General features: G+C 40.1%; 1 protein-coding gene across 3 annotated transcripts in view; it reads left to right on the top strand.

Annotated features, from left to right (window-relative positions):
* The window catches only part of RAPGEF4 (Rap guanine nucleotide exchange factor 4), a 164,602-nt gene that overhangs the window by 36,429 nt on the left and 110,082 nt on the right, over window positions 1-18,091 (top strand). The window contains exon 1 of one of the 3 annotated variants that reach the window (XM_009681750.2): window positions 13,812-13,902. The exons of the other annotated variants lie outside the window; for them this stretch is intronic. The gene's annotated coding sequence lies outside the window, so the exon portion shown is untranslated. Of the gene's footprint in view, window positions 1-13,811; window positions 13,903-18,091 lie in introns of those variants that run through there. 3 annotated transcript variants of the gene reach the window in all.

Below are 18,091 nucleotides of genomic sequence, written 5' to 3'. Positions count from 1 at the left end.
GGTACATATCTAATATTTCCGTCTCAGGCAGTTATTCGAGGCAGGGTTTTAACAGAATGCATGGATTCATACCAACAGTCTGCTGTAATGCTGAAGGCTCATTTTCTTTATCCTTCATCTCATCCATGATTAGATAATACCATTTGTGTGCATTTTCTCTGAACTCTGCGTGATATAACTTCTCAACTAAACTTTAAATACTGAAGTTAAAAGAAAACTGAAACCCATGAATAAAAGTTTACATGCTAAATATCTTCTAACCTACCATTACCTTTGTTCATTTTAAATTACATTGATAAAATTCTGTGGTCCCTTGATATGCAGTACTTAGCTCTAAGCCAGGCTCATATAAAGTTTGCTTGAGGGTGATATGTATTCAACAGTTAAGATTAAACCATGGCATCCTGTGTTTAGTACTTATTGATATAAATTCAGCTTGCTTACATTTTAGCCTCTGACCATTTGCTGAGCAATTTCTATTTAATTTTGCACTCTACCTCTCTTCTGACCTTGGAAAAATATCTTTTCTGGTTACTAATCTAAACCATTTTCTTGGAGTATTAACCACTTCGTTTTCCAAAATACATTAGACAAGCTTTATTCTGTTCATTTCCCTCAAAACCTTATTCAGACATTCCTGAGTACAAGTTAGTGGAAACATTTTGTTTTATCATCATAAAAACATGCCATACAATGTGATTTTTGTATGACCTGGTTTTGGAAAGCTGAGTCCTTCTGAAAGAAGGCCCTATTCTGAAAGACCTGAGTTATAAGGGAACTTGTTTGAGTTACTTGGGCTTTTATGCTTAATTCTCTCTGGGGATAATGCTGGAGACTCTCAGTACAATTAAGGGAAGATTAAAAGCTCAGTACAGGCTTATTTTCTCTCTTCTTTCTTTCTGCCAATACCCTTCCAGCCTATATCCTCTTTAAAAGCATGAAACATATTTTTCAAAGGCCTTTTTTCTCTCTGCCATCATTTCTGTGACAGTTTTCTGATATGCGTCTCTTCTATAGATTTATGAATGTAGTTTCTCTTTCTGCATTTGTCACTTTTGATCTTGCTAGCATTTAATGCCAGTTTTGTTGATCTCTGGTTCAGAGTTTTTCAGGCATTTCTCCTCAGGTTCAATCTGTGGCATGCAGAGCCCCTTAGGTAACCAGGGGTTGCCAGACAGTTATGAAATAATTCTTGTGCCATTGAAGTTGATGAGATTTGTACCATCAGTTAGTACTTCTTAGTACCTTGGCTCTGCAGAGTTAATAAAAGTAAAATACAGTAAAAGGGTAGACAATTAAGCAGGTATGACTCTGAATACACTGATGGAGTATATCTGATTATTCAGAAGGCATTATTTTACATAATGCCTTTTCAAAGAAGGGCTGTACTTCAATCTGAGCACATAATAGCTGGAGCATTTATCTGCACTGTTGCCGTGGTATGGCTTAACGATTATGTACTTTGAGATGACAGGGGAAGTTCTCGTTGAAACTGATCTTGCAAGGTGTTTGTCTGGTGAGTTTACATATATTTCCTATATGGGGTTGTTTTATAGAGGATGTTAATTCTGTTTGATCATATACACAAAATGTATTTAGTGTCTTTTTTTCTAAGGGACAGACTTCCGTGTTATAGCAACAGAATGAGGGTTTTTCAGCCTTTTAACCTCTCTGAAGAATGATTTGGTATGACTTCAGAAAACAGTGCACGCTACCAGTCAGCCTGTGAGTACTGATACTTTCTCTGAATTGCTGTTAACTCTTCTCTCAAGTCGTATTTCATTCTTTAAAACTGGGAGGCACGGGAAATCCTGGAAATACTGCAAATTCTAGCAATGATAGGAATACAGATCTTACTGCGATGAGAATTCTGTAAGGAGTTGATTTTTACATGCGTATCCATACTGTTAATCCAAGTATCCTTGCAGTATGTTAGGTGAATTACCTTTTCTAGTATCCATTAACTGGACAATGTCTTTGAATGAGAATTCATTTAATCTCTCTAGAGTAAAATGTAACACATGGTTGTGATATCCAAAAGCAGACCGTGAGTTACATTTTCCCTCATTCTTTAACAAAATAATGCATACTGCTACTAGTCTGCAACTGTGTTGTTTAATGTATGAGAAAACAGTAGACCCACAAAAAACAGCCTTTGCATTTCTGCTCTGTTTCAAGTAGCCTTCTCTCAATGGAGAGGTGTTTTGTAACTGCCTGCTTCCCTCCTGGGTTATAGAACAATGGCAAAGCTCACACTTTATGATTATGTATATGCACAAATAATATCAAATGTCTAGAATGAAACAGATGGTTGACCATGGTTGACTGTTGTTCCCCATGCCCAGCTAGTAGGAAGCTTTAGCTTACAGTTCTTCTGTCCTTGCCGATTAACATTTATGTTGATTTTTTTTTCCTCTTAAGTATATCTTTATTGCTAAAATTTTGTTTGCTTCAGTTCAGTCTACATATGTGTATCTTCGTTATCTGATAGTGCTGTTGCACATGCACAAATGAAAGTTACTAATATGCTGACAACCTTTTTACAGAAGGAAAGCAACTCTTATTTTGAAAACTGTTAAAGTAATAATGAATGCTGTCTTTATATTAGATATGTTCTTTTTAAGTGAATGCTTTTGAATGGCTTGCTTTGTGCGAGTAGAATTTGCTCTAAGAAACGCCAAGCATGTGACACTCCCCAAAATCAGATTACTCAGCATGATGAAAATAAATATAAACATATATGGAGGTTTTTCATACTATAGAGAAGAAAATCTTTTTGTGTTACTAGTTTAATTTTCAGATAGTAAGCAGAACATCCGCTGCATTATCGGTCATTAATGTACTGCATTTTGAAATTTCTGTAGTAGGACCTATTTCTTGGCATTCTTACTGCTGTGTCACTGTTCATCTATTTGCGCTAGGCATTAATCACTTCTCCTGTGGAGCAGTTTGTGGGGCAAATATTCTTATTTTGTCATTTGCTGTGCATGGTGAGAGAAGCAGCATAGACTGTATATTTGGAGTCTTAAAATAAGATGGTAGAGCCCTGTCAAGTTGTATTTACTCTTGTTGACGGTATGTACAAAAGCACGATGTTCTTGCCCCAAACCTGTCCAGTTCCACTGATTGCATTGCGGTGATGGAGAGTAGAATTTGCCATGTCTGTGGCAAAGGGCTCCACATGCTGTGTGTTCTGATTTCTGCTGTGACCAGTATCTGCTATTTCAGAGAAGCTTGGAGAAAAGCCCCTGATGAACCATTTACAGACTGTAAACATGGAGTGTAAGAACATAGTGAGAGAACTGGATAAATAAAAATCTATCATGCTTCCTACTTGTCAGCCTTCAAGAATAGGGTTGGTTCTGTCCCTTCTTTTGGAACTAGAATGAACTAGAATTTTTGGAACATCTTTATTTAATCAAATCTTTAATTCATATGAGACTACTGGAGAAGGTAAGCATTTTCAGTTTCTATCATTCCATACACTTTTCATCTCCCTTCCATGGGAGTATTCTCCCATATTGTATACTTTCTAATACTTTATCTATTCAAGTTGTAAGTATCCTTGCTAAATGGCATGTGAATAGGTGCTGCATTAGGAGAAACACTCCACAGCCAAATGCATCACATGCTACTAACAAACTTACTCTGATTTCCTCTCCAGACTTTGATTTCAGGCTTCATTCTTTAGTTCTTGTCTGGACTGCTTTCATGCTCCTCAGAAAATTTCTCTCTATTCTGCGTATTCATATCCATCACATGCTTGCACACAGTAGTTGTATCTGTTTTGTCATCACTTTAAAAAGTTTTTCTTAATTTTCCCAAAAAAAACAGTTTCCTGAGCTCTTGATGAATTTTATTACTCTAACTCACATCAGTTTGTCATTGTAATTATCTTTAAGCAAATCTGTCTTACAGAACCACAGAATGGTTGAGGTTGGAAGGGACCTCTCGAGATCATCTAGTCCAACCTTCCTGCTCAAGCAGGGTCCTCTAGAGCATATTGCCCAGGATCGTGTCTAGACGGGTTTTGAATATCTCCAGGGAAGGAGACTCCACAACCTCCCTGGGCAACCTGTTCCAGAGCTCTGTCACCCTCACAGTAAAGAAGTTTTTCCTCATGTTCAGATGGAACTTCCTATGTTTTGGTTTTGCCCGTTGCCTCTTGTCCTGTCGCTGGGCTCCACAGAGAAGAGTCTGGCCTCATCCTCTCGACACCCTCCCTTCAGATACTTGTACACATTGATGAGATCGCCTCTCAGTCTTCTCTTCTCCAGGCTACACAGGCCCAGATCTCTCAGCCTTTCTTCACAGGAGAGATGCTCCAGTCCCCTAATCATCTGGGTAACCCTCTGCTGGAGGCAGTACTGGTGCTCCGCTGTCCAGTAGTGCCATGTCTCTCTTGGACTGGGGAGCCCAGAACTGGACACAGTACTCCAGGGGAGGCCTCCCCAGGGCTGAGGAGAGGGGCAGGATCACCTCCCTCCACCTGCTGGCAACATTCTTCCTAATGCACCCCAGGATACCATTGGCCTTCTTGGCCACAAGGGCACACTGCTGGCTCGTGCTTAACTTGTTGTCCACCAGCACTCCCAGGTCCTTCTCTGCAGAGCTACTTTCCAGCAGGTCAACCCCCAGCCTGTACTGGTGCCTGCATGGGGTTCTTCCTCCCTAGGTGCAGGACCCTGCACTTGCCTTGGTTGAACTTCCGGAGGTTCCTCTCCGCCCAGCTCTCCAGCCTGTCCAGGTCCCTCTGAATGGCAGCACAGCCTTTGGGTGTGTCAGCCACTCCCCCCAGTTTAGTATCATCAGCAAACTTGCTGAGGGTGCACTCTGTCCCTTCCTCCAGGTCATCAATGAATACATTGAACAAGACTGGGCCCAGGACTGACCCCTGGGGGACACCACTAGCGACAGGCCTCCCACTAGACTCTGTGCCACTGACCACAACCCTCTGAGCTCGGCCATCCAGCCAGTTCTCAGTCCACCTCACTGTCCACTCATCCAACCCCCACTTCCTGAGTTTACCTATGAGGATGTGATGGGAGACAGTGCCCAAAGCCTTGCTGAAGGCCAGGTAGACAACATGCACTGCTCTGCCCTCATCTACCCAGCCAGTCATCCCACCATAGAAGGCTATCAGATTGGTCAAGCATGATTTCCCTTTGGTGAATCCATGCTGACTACTCCTGATCACCTTCTTGTCCTCCATATGCTTAGAGATGGCCTCCAGGATGAGCTGGAGGTGATGGTTCCATCACCTTTCCAGGGATGGAGATGAGGCTGACTGGCCTGGAGTTTCCTGGCTCCTCTTCCTTGCCCTTTTTGAAGACTGGGGTGACATGGGCTTTCTTCCAGTCCTCAGGCACCTCTCCTGATCTCCAGGACCTTTCCAAGATGATGGAGAGTGGCCTAGCAATAACATCCACCAGCACTCGTGGGTGCATCCCATTGGGGCCCATGCACTTGTGGGTGTCGAGTTTGCACAAATGATCTCTAACCTGATCCTCCTCAACCAAGGGAGAGTCCTCCTTTCTCCAGCCTTCCTCTCTTGTCTCCAAGGTCTGGAGTTCCTGAGGGCTGGCCTTAGCAGTAAAGACTGAAAAAAAAAAAAAAAAAAAAAAAAAGGCATTCAGTATCTCTGCCTTCTCTGTATCCTTTGTTACCAGGGCACCCGCCCTGTTCAGCAGTGGGCCCACGTTTTCCCTAGTCTTCCTTTTGCTACTGACGTATTTGAAGAACCCCTTCTTGTTGTCCTTGACATCCCTTGCCAGATTGAATTCCAACTGGGCCTTAGCCTTCCTTGTCGCATCCCTGCACACTCTGACAATGTCCCTGTATTCCTCCCAAGTGGCCTGTCCCCTTTTCCGCATTCTGTACACTTCCTTCTTCTGTTGGAGTTTTGCCAGGAGTCCCTTGCTCATCCATGCAGCTCTCCTGCCCGCTTTGCTGGACTTCTTACTCAGAGGGATGCACTGCTCTTGAGCCTGGAGGAGGTGATACTTGAATATTAACCAGCTCTCCTGGACCCCCCTTCCTTCTAGGGCAATACCCCATGAGATTCCTGCAAGTAGGTCCCTGAAGAGGCCAAAGTTAGCTCTCCTGAAGTCCAGGCTTGCGATCCTACTTATTGCCCTGCTCCTCCTCGTAGGATCCTGAACTCCACCATCTCATGGTCACTGCAGCCAAGGCTGCCCCCAACCTTCACATCTCCAACCAGACCTTTGTTTCTTAGTACAAGGTCTAGCAGCGCACCTCTCCTCGTTGGCGTCTCCACCACCTGGGTCAAGAAATTATCATCAGTGCTCTGCAGGAACCTCTTTGACTGTTTGTGCCTAGCTGTGCTGTCTTGCCAACAGATGTCAGGGTGGTTGAAGTCTCCCATGAGAACCAGGGCCTGTGAGCATGAGGTTACTTGCAGCTGTTTGTAGAAGGCCTCATCGACTTCCTCTTCCTGATCAAGTGGCCTGTAGTAAACCCCCACAACAGTGTCACCCATGTTAGCCTGCCCTTTAATCTTTACCCATAGGCTCTCAACTTGCTCTTCATCCACCCCGAGGCAGAGCTCCATGCATTCTAGTTGCTCCCTCACATAAAGGGCAACTCCACCACCTCACCTTTCTGGCCTATCTGTCCTAAAAAGTACGTAGCCATCCATGGCAGCGTTCCAGTCATGTGAACTATCCCACCATGTCTCTGTAACTGCAACAAGATCATGGCCCTATGACCGCACACAGATCTCTAATTCATACGACAATGCTTATTCCCAAGTCATTCTCAATTATTTTTAGATGAGCTATTATGATACTATTAAATATCTTACTGATATCCAAGTATATTACAGCTACTGCATTCCTTTCTTCCATTAATTTAGTGCTTAAAAGAAAAAAACCACACCAGCTCACATAAAAAGCCTCCAACTTTGGTTAGATAGTTTTGCAACTTTACAAATTCGTTGCCATTAATGTGAGGGGTCTGTGATCTAAGTACCGTTATGTTTCCTGATTCATTCATGAGAAGTACTTTGCAAGTATTTTTGTTTTTATATGAACTATAAGGTGCCTTGGTTCCTGGGGCCACATACAGCCTTGTGTGAACTAAAGTACTGTTAGTGATGTTGTAAATTATGCCATCCATGTGCATTGGATGAAAAATAGTGGAAATTAGCACTGTTCTGGCATTGTAAAGGTATACAGAATCAATTGTGAAGTTCACTCTCGGATGAAAGAAGGTAAAGTGCATTAGAAAAAGCCACTGACAAGAACGCGTAATACTAATTCTTTTCCACTCTTCGCCACCTTCTTTCCCACAGAGACTTTGTTCCTCTTCTGAGTTATTCCTATCTGTCCCAGGGCAAAATTCACCCCAGTATAAACTGGTGCAACCTCCATTCCATTATTTTTTAGTACATCTACTAACTTTCAAATTAAAGCAAATCAAGCTTTTTATTGGCACTGCTATCACAGCGATTGCTCATCATGATTATTTCTCGGCTAAACATGCCCCCCTATTAACATGTACAGCATTAAAGAAAAAGTCACAAAAATTTATTTTGAATTCTGTGTCCTTCTGAGTAGGATTGCTGTAAATATTCAGTTCAAAGTTTACTAAAAAACTTCATTGTATTTTCATCTCCTAAAGGGGAATACACTTCTCAGAAGCTTGATTATAAATGTTGTGCTCATCCCTGTGACGTGGCTGAAACAAGTAGCTCTTGTTTCTCTGCCCACCCAGCAAACCTAATGCTTGTTCTAGGCCTCCTGATGAATACTCGTTTATGTTCTCACAATGGCTTTGATTTCCAAGATAGAATAATGATGTTAAGCAACCATAAGGTGCTACCTTAGCTCATTTTTCAGTAACTTTTTATTACCAGGTCCATCTCTTCTTTGGGCTTTTAGCTATTTTACAATGCTTGATTGCCTTCACCTTTTGCAACACTCTTCTCTGTGAGGAAACTGCCTTGTCCAGGCCCTATGGATTGAGATTATAGGGTAGGCTAGGAACCAGAAACTTATGAAAGTCCTTTTTCCACACATAGAAGTGAAAGAAATACAGAAAGTATCACAAAATCTCTTAATCAAATCCAGACTTGATAAAAACAAAGACAAATGTGAAAAGAATCTCCACTGAAAAGAAAAGATATAATTTAGCATGTCTAAGTTTACTTATTCCGTATCATTATCATATAATGATGTGGGACTATATCATATAATATCATATATATGATAGACATGCCTCTATATCGTATATATTAATATATATTGTATAATTACATATCAATATCATGTAATATCTAATGAACAAATCATGGCGTGGATCTCTGGACAAGAAACCCATCTCACTTTTGGTGTATGTAATGGTACCCCTTTGTCTAGGGTAGCTGCGTACGTTTTCCCAAGCAATTTTTCCCAGTTCGCCAACAGTAGAGTTTTTGACCTCCTGTAATATTTTGTATAGATATGGTCAAAAATGTGGCTTGCTGAGGGTACAATGGCTTTTAATTGCAGGCTTTCAGAAGTTTGACATCCTTTCATGAGGATCGTATCTGTCCATTGAGCAGGTTTCTGATGCACCGTTCTCATTCTCAATTAAGGAAGCTATTTCCTCTGGCTAGGTTTGAAGGCTTTAAAGGTTTGTCTCTCTGGTTATTAAATATACATTTAATAGATTCAGCATGTCAAAGATTCTTTAAGGGAACTCTAGGGATAAAGCACCTATGAAGTTGTGTTGCCATGCAGAAAGACAGGTTACAGCTCTCATCTTATGTTTCATTTTGTCTTCCACCTGCAGTCTGATCTGCTGTAGGAAGTAGAAAAAGACATTGCACAAGACTGCCGCTAGAACGCAAGCAGATATATAGGGCCATTCTGAGAAAAGTGAGAAACTCAACTTCATTATACCACTGTTGTTCTAAGGAAAAAATGGAGGCTGCTTTGTGTTCAGCAGGATAAAATGTAGGCTTCTGCTTGCTGCTATTGCAGCTTCTGCCAGTGATTCTCAGTAACGGTATGGTTTGGCGTGCAGTGGGTTCTGTAGTCCATGTCACTGCATACGCTGTCTTCTGTTCTGTTCTTGCTTGATCTTTGCTGCTTATGTAGCCCACATTGCTACAGCCCTTGCAGCTGGCTGCCACTAGACTCCCCTGGTTTTTAGGGAGCTCTGTATTTCAAATCCCATCGCATCTTTTGTTTTCTAAGAAAGGTCCCTGTTGTTTCTCTTGCAGACAGAACTTTGAAATATAAACTGGATCCTTGGAGTTAAACTGTCACTACTGATTTATTTTCCCTAAACGTCATGGATTATTTGGTCTTTCTAGTCACTAAAGTGAGGTCTCTACTAAAGTTTTGCTGGCGGAGTTGTGAAGAAAAATGTCATAGCATTAGGCTGGGATTTTGTTTTTTTTTGGTGGTATAGTTAGCCTGATGGAGGGTTAGCGTAAGGAAGAGCTACAAAAGAACTTTCACTGGCATAAAGTATATTATCCCTAGGATAATTTGCTGAGCAAGGTTAGAACGTAGGGCAAACTCTGCGTTGGCCTTTTGAAACTTGTAATATATTCCCTTAATTTTTCCATGTTGTGGCTGTACTCCATGAGGAGGAATAGGCTGTCACTGATTGTACAGAGTCCCAGTAAATCCCCATGTTCCTCCCAGCTGACAGCCTAAAATGTGTCCAGCACTGCTGTGCAGCTATTGTGATTTCTAGCCACAGAGAGACAGGTCATATAAACAGAATTTGCAGTTCTGTTCAAGGCAATTAATTTTACTCTCTTATTTTCTTCATGTGTAAAGTGAGAAAAAAAGCATTTATTTGCTTCTTGAAAGCTTTTTGGTGACTGTTGAGTGGTTGCACAAGCTTTGAACTTATAGGTGTATAGAGATATATATGATATATGTACAAACACCTTAATGCACGCACTCAACTTCTATGGAAAGTTGCCCTTTGCCGTGCTTTCTGTGGAGCTGCAGCACAAGCAGCTATGGTCAGGCTCTGTGGCTTAGAGAGTCTGTGAATTTTTGTGCATAGTTTTGTTTGGTTTTAGATATTCCCCCAGGAATCATCCTAATGATCTTTTAACCCCCAAACTTGTTCCTGCCTATCTATCTCAATCTAATATTTGACATTTTAAAGAAATCTGTCACTTGCATAAATAAGCACCTTGCTATCTTATCTCTGATTTTGAGAACCTACATTTTTTACCTGCATATATTGGTTTGTCTGTAGTTGAAGCGCGCTTTGAATCAAAAATAAATTAGAAATACATTTAAAAGTCTGCTTTTTAAAGAAACGTTTTTTCCTTAGCAACACCCTCTTTACTCTTTAGCATTGTTTTGTTCTTTCCTTTTTTTCCGAATTAGCTATCTTCCTTTTTAGCAAGGTTTTAATGTGTTTTTTTTCAGTAGAGAAATCATGTTTAATTAAAAGTAACTTGCATGTTTTCAATTATAGATGATAATTTGTTTGACTTTACGCTCTCAATTGCCATGAGGAATTTCCTGTAGAAATACGTATAAGCCATTTGCATGTTTGAACTATTAGTGTGTCATTTGCATAGCTTGTGTGTAACACTTAAGCAAAGCACTGGGGCTTAGGAAGGACAAATGATGCTTTTTAGTGGCAAATGGTGATACGGTGGCTGTTCTTTCTGCAGCCTGCTGAATAGATATGGAACCAGCTTTGTCCAGAGGGCTGGAAATTATGTTATCAAGCCAAAGATTTGCTAGAAAGGTCGTTTCAGTAAATAATTGGGAGATAAGGAAACGGGTGACTGGCAGTGCTGTGTATATATTTTTGCTCAGTTAGTCAGTGTAGATTGATGTTGATCCCTACTTCATGGTCTCATATAGTGCAGCAGAAAAAATATATGTTAACCCATCTTAGTTGGTGTATGCCAGAAATCCGACAGAGACAAAGCTGTTGTAGTTTGTAGTGGTCTGAGATGAGATGGTCGGAGGTTTAAATTTTATTGCAACTATGTATTAAAACCACAGCCTGTTTGGTCTACTGATTAAGTTCTGTGCTAAGGCCTTGAGTGAAACAGTATGTATGGTCCTGGTCAGCCGTGTTTAGAAAAAATCAGCTGAAACTGGGATAGATACAGAGAAGGACTACCACGGTAAGGGAGATGGGAGTGTCTGTTTTATATGATGAGACTAAAAGAGCATGTTTTGTTTAGTCTGTTGCTGTGAAAGCTGATAGGAAATATGATTGTTGTGTGATTATAAATACATAAGACTACCATTCAAGGGGAAAAAGTGGTTAAAGGGCAGCGCTGCTCAGGAACAAATGGGTGCTAATGCAGTTTGGCAGTAAATTAGAAGTTGCTTTCTAACCATGAGAGCAATGAGGTTCCAAAGCAATCTTCTTATAGGAGTCTGGAGGCAAAATCCTGGTAGGCCTAAAGTGGAGCTGAATTCCTTTTTAGGATCGTTTTCTGTGTGTACCTACAATAGCAGCTCCAGTCCTGTGTTTCTAGCCCAGATTTCAATATTTTGGCTAACACACCTTTTCCCCTAGTACTGGCAAAACCTACATGAAACCATGGGGTCCAGATCTTGTTTCAGTTCTTAGTGAAAACGTGTCCATACAACTCATATCGCGTCCATAATCGGCAGTGCTTTGCGCTTGTGTTTGCCGCATCCATGTCACTCTCCCTTCTAGTGATGACATCTGTTTGGGAAGGTCAGTACTGTGCTGTCCCCTCTCTGAGGTAGTGAGATTTGAATTCTTTTTTGGTATTGTGGCACATTTTGCCAGAGGAAGGGTGCTGACTGGACTGTTGGATGTAAGACAGAGGTATTTCTTTAGGACGCTTTCCTGAGATATGAGTTGGCAATTATTATCTTATTGGCCAGAGTAAGGAATTAAATGTAGCCTTTCCGCTCTTTGAGTGATGAGGTCTGGTCTTGAGGAGGATTCACAGACAGGTGGAGGAGCACCACCTCACCTCCGTCTTTCTTTGAAAAGACAACCTCAGTTCCTTGAATGTGTAACGGTAGGCATCTGTCACCCGGAGAGGCTTCCCAAACTCAGACTCGTGAGATGCTTAGTCAAGATTTGCAAGGAGTCGCTAGAAGGCTGGGAGGGGACGGCGTCGTCTGGTCCTCAGTGTTTCCAGTTAGCCAACTCCGGGCAGCTCAGCATTGGGGGTGCTTTGACACTTTCTCTTCAGGTTCCTTTCCTTAAGAGACTCTCACTCTGGCTTCTGGATGCCGCAATCACCCATTTCTTTCCTTATCAACAACACACACGAGGAGGAAATTTGGGGGGGCTTAGGGAAGTAATGTGAAGTCCAGGATCTAGATCTAAAAATGCCTTTAACATTTCTGTGCTCATGAGTGTGGTTAAGACTTTGCTACATTCTGTCCCTGAGGTTGCTGCACTTCTGTGGTAGGTGTAAAAATAAGTACATGTAAAATCCAGAAAGCACTTTAAAGTGGACACTGTCACATTTTGAATTGCTGTTATTATTTAAAGACTTTCACATTAGAACAGAAATAATCCCTCTTTATTTTGGTCTCATTATGAAATAGTGAATTAATTCTATCTCACTCTTTCTTTCTCTTTTTTCTTTCTCCTTCTTTTTTCTTTTTTTTCCTCTTTCTCTCTCTCTTTCTCTCTCTTTCTGTCTTTCCTGCTTACCTTCACATACTCCATGTAATGTTTATTTAAAATGAATCCTGCTAATAAATAGAAAAAAGAATTTTATGAGTACCTGGAATTTTCCTGCTATTCAAATATTACTGATGTTCAGTGGCACATATTTCTTGTTTAATATTCACGTATGCCATTTGTTTCTTAAAGACAGAGAGGAATACTTCTATGATCAGAAAGGGTAGCAGCTAGGAGCAGCAGTGATGTGAGTCATTTTGACAGTGAGCAAACTTGTCAAAATGTTCAAGTTTTCAAGACTAGATGGTCTAAGACATCAATTTTTTTCCTAAATATTTTTGAAAGTCCTTATGAAAATTTAAACAGCTATGTCTCATGGTGTTCTGAATCGAAAACATCATGAATTAACAATTGCATTTTAGTGCTAAAATACTATTTGTTTACTGGAAAGTCAAAATAGTCACATTAAGGTTCAGTCAGGTTCTTTGTAATACTTTTAACAGATGAATTTAAAAATCCCAAAGTGTAAAATGCGTCAGTCCTAAGTACAAAAGAAGCAATTCCTAAAGAGCATATACTCTGTAAGAGTAAAATGTTTTTTACCCAAATGAGTTTGTGTTAAGTACCTTTAAGCCCCTGCTTTTTTTTTTTTTTTTCAGAAGCCCTGTTTACAGTAATTAATTTCATGCTGGCCACTTCTTTGGGATAAACTAGAATTTCATTGCAGGCATATACTACCTTTATGTTACAATTTGAAAATCCAGTGTTTTTGGCTGACGTGTAGGTATATTACAGCTGTCTCTTGCCTAGGGCCATCTGCATAGGAGATTACTCTTTCAATAGAATAAATCATTAAAAGGCTATAGCAAACTTATTGGAACCGTTCTTCTGTATCTCTGACTACCGTTCTTGTCAAAGATATTGAAAAAGAGGCTCAGTGGATAAAAAGTGGTGATCTTATGTGAGACTACCTGCTTTGCGGTTGTTTCATAGAGGAAAAAAGATCTGTGCTACATTCACTGTCTCTTTAATTCGGATTGCCAATGATAATGCAGAGTCTACTGCTAAAGAAAGGTAGGATGCAGAAGCAGAAACATTAGTGCTAATCTGCTGCAGAAGGACTAGATAAATCAGCACAGCTCTCATACATCACCAAGAGAGAAGCTGATTGCAACTTGACCATGTGCCTAAGTGGTCACATCAGCAACAAGAACGGAGCATGGATAAAAAAACTAAAATATACCCTTAGGGCTACTTGCTGTGCAGGACCTATAATAACACATCAATGTAAGTTTAAGAGTTCTTTATTTTTTGTTTCTCTCTGTTGAAATTATTGTTTTGAGCATGTCGTTTACAGGATTATATTATTATTTTGCACAAATTTAGGGGAAATATAATGGAGTGAAGTATAACACTAAGCAGATAATAGTTTGATACTGTTTACGTCTGTGAATAATAATGGGCTTTATTTAGTATTGCTATGTTTCTCAACATACTTCTTTCTTTGAGGGTGTTTTAATATTTAATCCTAACAGTCAGATCTCAGAAATTGAGTAAGGTTTTAGGTGAGATGATAGTGAGATCTCTCTTCGTCTCTGTCATCTTACAATACAAAATGACTTGAGAGACAGAATGCCACAAATGTATTTACTTCTAGTGTGAGAATTTTTGCACTGTTTTATTCTTTCTGTTGAGAGAAATACTCATAAAGAATATTTTCAGTGGAGCTTTTTCTTTTTATATTCCTGATTTAAGTGCAGGTGGTAATTTTCCTACAATTTTTAAAATTTGTGTAATTGTTTAATTTAATGTCACTTGAGCATCTGCAAAAAGGGAAGGCAGGGATGACATGGAAACTGAATAAGCATTGATTGCTAGTCTGAAAATTAAATTTTAAAAGTTTTTACAGTAAATCTGATTTCATTCCATTTTTTACTAAATTAGATTATCGTATTTATATTGAGGCTAGCATATAGCAAGCAAATGTGTGAAACTATCCTGGATGGCTCACATTTCCTGCTGTATCAGACTATAAAAATGTTGTTGATTGTTGCTACCCAGGAATATCCTAATTGTAGAATTCAGAGTAACATTTTAAAATAATGCATGAGGAAATAGAAAGGAAAGCTGGAATTTTACTGTTTAGATATTAAGGTGAATGCATTGTTCAAAGAGAAGACCATGTAATAAAGGCTACTGAAATGGTATCTCAGCTTTAGGGAAGGAGGCAAGGAAATCCAGGACCGGTCTTGCTGTGCACTCTAAAAGTGGGGGAAATTTGGAAGCGCTTTACTAAAAACAATAATGCTTTTTTTCTTTACTTATTTTTAGGGAAGGATAGGGGCTTCAGGCAAACGAATTCATAGGGTGTGGAAAATGAGGGTTGAAGGATGCTTCAGTGATGGGAACTTGATTAAGTGTAAAGATACAGAAGTGCAGTTATTTTACAGTGTTGTAGCTGTGGCCAAATATAACAACAGGGGGATTAGAGACAAAAGTAGCCTGAAATTTAATCCGCAAAAGGTTTCTGTTCATGGCAACTGAAAAAGCTATGGATAGTTGTATGGCTGTTGCCCCTATCACTTCACAGAGGTAGAAATACTCAGAGTGTGGGCCAATTTCAGGTCTTGAGACACAGATACTTTTGTTTTGGCTAAGACCTATACAAAGTGAAGATGTATCTATTGATAATTGCAGTCTAACTGGGAATGAGAGATGGAAATGGAGGAAGGGGAGGGTGAGGCTTTGTGACCGAGAAGAAGCTCATTCTTCCCAGCACCATCAATAATGAACTTCACCAACTGGCAGGTAAATTGTGAACCAAGCGGGAATGTTTACTTTAATGCAAAATAAGTATATACATGCTCATGCTCTCAGTTGTGCTCAGCTCCCGAAGCTGAAGTTCCACTGGGAATCCAGTGGCTTGAATAATCTGATTTGCAAAATAGTAAATTAGCAAAAAAAAAAAAAAAAAAAAAAAGAGGAAAGCTCTATGGCAACAGAAAGCACAGAGGCTTGGTGGTTTCCTTGACCTCTGTAACTTTGTGAACTCTGTGGCAGATTCCTATATTTTTGTTTTGTGAAACATTCTCCTTTCACACGTTACACAATAATATAATCAGTCCGGTTCATGTTAATGGAGTTCTGGTTCACGTCAATGGAGTTGGGCTTCTGTTAGTACAATAAACCCATCTTATTTTCTGTGACCTGTGTTCACTGGAACAGCAGGAGATTATTCTGGTTTACAAATATAATGAAACAAGTAAATAGTTTTCTTTTCATTGTAACTGGACATAATTTGTTAAGATTCTTGCCACAGTTATTTTCAACAGTTCAGCAGGGCTCCATATGCTAGCATAGACTATAGCTGTGTTTGTATTGTGGTCTTAAAACAAACATTTGCTTTTTTGTGTTTCTGTGAAGTTTCATGAAGTAGTCAGGCTTAAATTAGATATTAAATGAATTGCATCGCACATGACAAGACAGGCCTTCAGTCACTTTTTCAATGAAATTTTCTTTTTAGTTCAAGAGACAAAAGTCTGTTGCGTGTCTGATGTTGGCCAGATTTGATCTTGGATGCAGTTTCCGTTTGTCAAGACAAGGCACTTCCTCTTCCTCTAGAGGGAATATTCTGAGCTTAGGTATTTATTAAGCTGAGTGTTTCACTGTTACCAGTGGACTCGTTTGCTGGAATCCAATATGACCTTCACTTCCCCTTTCAATTTTTGTGAAAAAATGAATGCTAATTGTAGTTTTGTATCCTTTAGAGAAAAGTGCTAAGGGACACTATTCCTTACACTTCCAGAGCAGCAGGTGACTCACTGATGGCAAATTCAGTGTATTGAAGTTGTTTATACCTTTGATATTCAGGCAAACAACACACAAAACTTTCTTGCTCCCATTGAATTTAATGGAAAAGCTCCTATTAGCCAAAGTTACCAAGGAAAGGCCTGAAATCTTAAAGCAATGTGTGCCCTACCATAGTGTCTCACACTGAGGCCCTCCAGGCTCGAGGATACCAAAGGAGAGAATGTGCTGCTGTGTGCTTCAATCAGTACATTGTATTCCCATCCTAAAGCTCACCAGTTCTGCTGACCCAGACAAACAGTGGCATGGCTTTCCTTCTTCCTGATCCTCCTTGTCCTTTCTGAGCACTTATCACCTCTGATGAAAGGAAGCACCATTTCCCAACTAGCCCAAGAACTGTAGTTCTTTGAAGTATGCCAGAAAAGCTCCCGTCTTGCTTTATACACACAGACGTAAGAGCTCATTGATTTCTTCCGCGAGTCCAGTAATCACTAATCCATCCATTTGAATTGTATCTAGAATACTCTGCACCACCATCAGCTTCCTGCATAAAAACTCACAAGCTACAGTATATAAAATACCATGAATCAACTCATGTACTTTCACAAAATCAGATACTACCTGAAGTACACTCGGAAAACTGTGATAAACAGCTTGTCCCTCAGACAGTGTTGCATGCGCTGTGAAGAGAACACACGTTATAACTGTCTCAACAAAGTGGGCAGAACTGTCATCCAAATACAGTCCCGTCTAGGGAAACAGGTTGAATCTCTGGAAGGGCAAGAAAATGTTACATGTAAATTGACTATAATACAGAGAGGACGAATTGCAGCTGACAGGAAAACGGAATTATTTTATATCCTGAGTGGGTCCTCCAACCCAGTCTTGGAACCTGTGTTGAAAATCGTTTAATGGTTATATGCTGTTCTGGAAGAAGATCATACCCTAAAGGCATTTCCTGGGTGTTCCTCCTCCTAGCTTTCAAATAGTCTTCTCAGCCTTTCTAAATGCTGCCTCTGAAGTGGACTTCTTCCAGAACATTGTAAACTGAATGAGACCGGACTGTGCTGGGGCACACACCTCAGTGATGTCAAAAAGATAACTGCTAAGGACAAAATGTCCTGGTTGTTTTTGCCAGTGGAATAACGATTTGTTACAAGACAGCCACACACCTGAACTGTAAGTCTTCCTTGAGGGAAACTTAGGAAATATGTTCACAAAGAAAATCCTACAGATGGATAACTCTGCCTATCAGTGGAAATCGTGGATTAGGGTGACAATGACTTGTTACTATAAATGTGTTTGTTCATGGCACGTTATAATTTTCTCTGTGCCTTCTGCAGAGGCTACCTACTTCTTTGTGGTCTGCAGGTGATAATTTGCCTTTTTCTCATTCAAAGAGAGCATCAGTGCAAGCTAGTGAAGTTATCACCTTTTTCTTTAAAAACTTGAGGGAGCCACTTTTCCCCTCATACAATCCAGAGTAATTGTTTATGATCCATATTTAGCTGGAAAAGGTACTGCATGTGTCTCTGACCTGGAAAAAGGCTTGTCAGTTCTTTCCGCCCTTATCATCTGATTTAGTAAACCTCCACTGTTATCTGTCTTTGTTACATGAGAAATAGGTAGAATCCAGTTCTCAGTAACTATGTTTATACAACACTAGCAC

The sequence above is a fragment of the Struthio camelus genome, chromosome 6 (genome assembly GCF_040807025.1).
Source record: "Struthio camelus isolate bStrCam1 chromosome 6, bStrCam1.hap1, whole genome shotgun sequence".
Lineage (NCBI taxonomy): Eukaryota > Metazoa > Chordata > Aves > Struthioniformes > Struthionidae > Struthio > Struthio camelus.
Note: the sequence above shows the minus strand (reverse complement) of the source record. Positions and strands in the feature narration are given on the sequence as shown.